This window comes from Dermacentor andersoni, chromosome 7 (genome assembly GCF_023375885.2).
Source record: "Dermacentor andersoni chromosome 7, qqDerAnde1_hic_scaffold, whole genome shotgun sequence".
Classification (NCBI taxonomy): Eukaryota; Metazoa; Arthropoda; class Arachnida; order Ixodida; family Ixodidae; genus Dermacentor; species Dermacentor andersoni.
The window spans coordinates 86811914-86816824 of NC_092820.1; the positions used below are offsets into that span (position 1 = coordinate 86811914).

The window sequence follows — 4911 nt, forward strand, 5'->3', positions numbered from 1 at the left end:
GCCCAAAATCACGGGACAAAAAAGCCCTGGAAGGTATAGGAAGCGTTGCCGGAATTTTTTATCATTCATGGTAACCGTTAACCGGGCTGCTGACGTAGCGGACGCAACGTGAGCGGATGCCATGCGAAGGGTCGTGTTTACACTTCGTAACTGTAGACGTTTCGTCTCGCAGGCGCTTTTGACACGATCGCCGAAAACGGAAACAGCAGAGCCGGTGTCTAAAATAGCAGGTACTTCTATTCCGGCCATTCTGACCACTACCAATGGTGTTTTCTCAAGGTGGTCGTCAAGAAGACTGAACGTGGACGGCAAAGACCTCACCATTTGTCCGAGATCCTGGGCCTTCGATCGGGGGGGGTGACACCTTTCCGGTACAGCTACTACCGTTGATGCCGGTGGCGATTCGAGTGTGAAGAGCCGTTTCTTTGCCCCTCTCCGCTGCCGAGGTTGTCTGCGGCTCAGCGCCGTGACAGCAGGATGGTGAGACGACCAAAACACCCGGCTTTTCGTAGTCTTGGAACCGCCTGGCCCCGGTCGGTGCTTGACAGCCGCTGAAAGATGCTTCGATGTTGCGAGTAACACCGCGTGAGGGTCGGCTGCTGCCGGAGAGGTCGTTCCGGAGCTTGCATGTTCCGAGGGGACGTCGGGGCGCGGTAGGTCGTTGGCCGGTGACTGGGAGCTGCTCACCACCGCCGGCCCTCGTCGTTTCCCTGCTGGCGGGAGCCAGGGGGGCTCGGGCACTGGCTCTTGTAGTGGCCTCGTCCTCCACACTGAAAGCATACTGGGATGCTCCTGCGTGTATCTGCTGCGCCTGATTGGGCGGCAGCCACTACAGGCCTGCTGCGGCACCGAGTGTCTCGCAACGTTGTGGCAGGTTCCGGGACTGGAGACCGGAAAGGTACCTGGGTGGCAAAGGTGCGGTGAATGAATGGATCCAGCGCCATTGGAGGCGGTACCATATCCCCCGGGCTTGCAAATGGAGAACCGCGCCACGCGCAAGACGGCTCGAGGGAGGCTTGAGGCGGGGGTGGAGGCTGGTAAGTTAGCTCTGCCAACATCGCCGCCTGAATATCGGATGCCGCTTTAGCGAGATCGTCAAGCGAGGAGAAGGTGCGGCCCCTTAGATAAGCCTGGAAGCGTGGATGAGATTGCCGGATTGCCCGGGTGACTCTTTCCGTTTCGGGTGCTGAAGGGTCTGCGCGCTCGTAAAGCTCCTGAAGGGACCGTATGTATTCTTGGAGGCTTTCCTCCTCCGCCTGACTACGGGCGCGAAGCTCGTCTTTCATGCGGACAACGTAGTCGGGGGGGGGGGGGGAGGAATTCTGCTCGCAGTAGCTGCTCAAAGTGCGCCCAACTTTGGAATGACTGGCGACGACGCCAGCGGGCGGCGGACCCAGTCAGGGCGACGGGCAAGACGCGCTGAAGAAGAACGTCATCCGTAATGGCTTCCGCATCGCGGTAATCTTGCATTTCCTGAAGGAAGTCTGCCACCGATTTCTTATCTGTGTGGCCGTCATATGTAGGCACAGGGAGCTGCAAACGGAAACTGGCTGCTGGAGTTACGTTTGTCTGATGCTCGAGCAGCGCGGTCAGCTGGGCAATAATGCTGGACATGTCTTGTGCTGGCGCGCCCTGGTCCTTTTTATCAGGCATCGTACTAGTGGTTTCGCGAGTATGAGTTTCAGCCGCGCCCTTCTTGACTTTACCGGAACGTAGGTGCATTAAAATGCAGGCGGTGCATCTTTCGTGTTGAAATTGGACGGGCAAAGCGGTCCGACGGAATGGTCAAGCGGTTGTGCGGAGGCAGGATGGCGCCGAATAGCGGGGCGCAAGGAGAGCGAGAGGTAGTATAAAAACGTTCAGTGAGCTTACGCGGGTCAGAGGGGTTGGGTGCAGATGCGTGAGCTGTGGGACCCGATGTCGGAGCGAAACAAGTAGGTCTAGGGGGGATTGCCAGCTGCCTCGAGATGGGGGCGGTTCCCTTGTTCCCGTGCTCGTGGTCCCAGTGGTGCGGAAGCGTACTCCAGAACAAACAAAAAAACAACGAGAAAGAAGAAAACCACGTTGGGCGCCAGATGAAGGCCCCTCGCTTTCGCTCAGGGGGTCCGCGAGCCGCGACCAGCACGACAAAGGACGAAAGGCGCAAGGAACAAGAACCGCTTTAATTTACGATAGAATGTAACACTCAAAATTACCGCAGCCTCGCGGCCAATAGCAGAAAAGAACAAGGCAAAGAAGCAAGCAGTAAATAAGCAAAGCAGCAAAAAGCAGCAAAAGCAAAGAAGCAAGCAGCAAAACAGCGAAGCAACAAAATATACAAGCCAAAGGGAGCGACGAAAGAACGGCCGCTACAAACCATCAACCAACACAATCTTTCGGGCGATAACAGAATGCATAAAGCGCAGAAAGCAAGCAAGCACCGAACCAGGCGCGCAGATAGTCCCAAAAGCGAACAACAAGAGCACTCTTTCATGCAGACACAATACAAAGACGCTTTTCCCCCTGCTCTGTAGCACGCTCGGACAGAAACCTAGACGGGCCACGCCCCACCAGCGCCTCCCCAGGCCCGCGCCCCGCAAAAAGCCCCGAGTGCCGTCTTCGCTGCCTTCTTATCGGGCAGCTCCCTTCCCGGTAGTCCCCGCGCGAGTTCTTACGATAACGCGATCGGTGCGCATGCTCCATGCGACGAGTGCCGTTGTGACGCGCGTTTCAAAGGCTTCCCCCGTGCGCGCTACAAAGAGGGCCTAAGGGCCCGACAAAATAAATGCACGTAAGCAAGGCCACATAACCACGGGATGGTGGCAAAGGGGCGATCATGTCCAGTAGAACGATGTCGAGGCGTGCATCGGCGAGTGAAAATGGTCCCCTTGGGGGCTTAATATGTCGTTGCAGCTTGAAACAATTGGAGTCGGTGCAATCACGAACCCAGTCACGAACGTGCGTATTCGAGTGCAGGCGTAACGGTCTGTGATAAGATCTTGCTTGGCACGCACTCATAGATGGCAGAACGACTGCATCGAATAAAGAAACAGCCCGATGAAGTGGAGAATGGACATAGATGCGTGTGATGTAGGCGCAGTGATGTAGAAAGTCAGAGGCGTGGAAGCTGGGGATTGGATGCTTTCGCCGCAGTAAGCGAAGGCAAACAGAGGTCAGCGAGACCTACCGTGGCATTGATGCCGACGCAATCAAGAGTGGTAATGGCACTGCTGAGAAAACTTTCGACATAACGTATGGTAGTTTTTAATTTGGCGAGGAAAGAAGGTAATGGAACTCTCAAGGAGTGTGCTTGGTGGTGAAGGAACGCATGGAAGAAACGTAATGGTGGTGATCGATAAGGATGACATATTCTCGGCAATTCAAGAAGTGCTTGAACTGCTTCAGGGCAATGTCAGTGCCGAGCACTGCACGTGTTGCGCTGAGTGTCGAAAAAGTGTTGCTTGATCGAGTTTGGTCTAACAAAATGAAATGCCTGTTTGTTGACAGAGCTCGGAGGTCGAGTGACGGGCTCGCCTTTTCAATTGAAAAGGAGTGCTTTAAGAAGATGCATTGGGTAGAACATCCAGGGATAAAACTGCGGTAAAAATTGATGGTGCCGAGAAAAGAAATCGGGCTGCGCACGGATTTCGAACGTGTATAGTTCATGACGGCATGTAACTTGTCAGGCCGAGAAGTGATGACTTGCTTGATGACGCGATGTCTTAGAAAATTTTTCAGCATGAATGACACAATTATTATTGTAACAGAGCAGACAACTAGATCGACAAGGTGGCAATTTTTTTTTATTTCAGCTCATCCCTACCCACCTTCTACGTCTTCGGAACAATCTTTCTGGCTTCTTCTTCGGCTAGGTTAAACTTCACCACTTTTCTGCATCACTCCACCTGGGGTAATAACGAAGAACGTTTCTTATGGCTGCAAAGTTCAGCTGTCCATTACTTAGGTATCCCAGCGTTTTGGGTACACCTTGTTGCACCAATAACTTCAACACTTCAAAAGGGCCAAGAATCTTTGCTTCACTGGCCGGTAGTCATTTTGAAACGAGCACAAGGTCTTGTAGTCGAACATCTGATGTATGGCCTCATCGCCACTTGTGAAAGTGAAACTTTATGGCATTTCTTTACCTGTACCGCTCGCCAGATGTTTTGCAACGCTCAGTTACATTAGCCTGTCAGCAATTCCAAGCTCTTTCTCTGCCCTTAGCTTTGGAAGCGCACCATAGGCCGCAAAATACGGACTGCACGCAAGACTGGTTGTATGAGTTCTGCTATCATGAGCCACAGCCGCTTCACGGCAACATTTACAGCCACCGCTAAAATTTGGATACATCGACATGAATTATTTCAAATCGCGTATCACCCTCGCCGCCATTCCATTTCCCTGCAGGTGAAAGGGCGCACAACGCCGCAGTGTGATGCCATGGTTATCTACCCACTCTTGAATCATCGAGCTGATGAATGCAGGCCCATTTTCCGATATCACAACCTTCAAATTGGAGAATATGCCTTTGTCAAGGAGGGCTATGACACTGTGTCTTGCTTGCCGGGCAGTGCAGCCACCTTTCTGATACACTGACCTATGAAGACTAGAAATTACTGAGTTTTGTGTACACCAAGACTTTTCATTTTCGCTCGGCGAAGTCTACATGTATGGCTTTAAAAGGTTTGTCCGAGTTTTCAGGCAACATAAGGTCATCTGGTTATGGCCGCTATTTGGCTTTGTTTATCAGGCAAAAATAGTATGACTATGCTCAGTTTTAATGTCTGTTTTCATGTGTTTGGACCTAAACTTTTCAAAAATGTTGTTGTATGCGTGCCAGAAACCATGGTGGCCGCCGGACGCTGGAGTGCAATATTACAGGTGGAGTATTTTTGTAACAAGAGTCTCAAGTACCATGAATTTTACAGTTGC

General features: G+C 52.4%; 1 pseudogene; it reads right to left on the bottom strand.

Moving 5' to 3' along the window:
• Positions 1-683: 683 nt before the first annotated feature.
• On the bottom strand, positions 684-1653 carry LOC126534783 (uncharacterized; annotated as a pseudogene).
• Positions 1654-4911: the final 3258 nt, after the last annotated feature.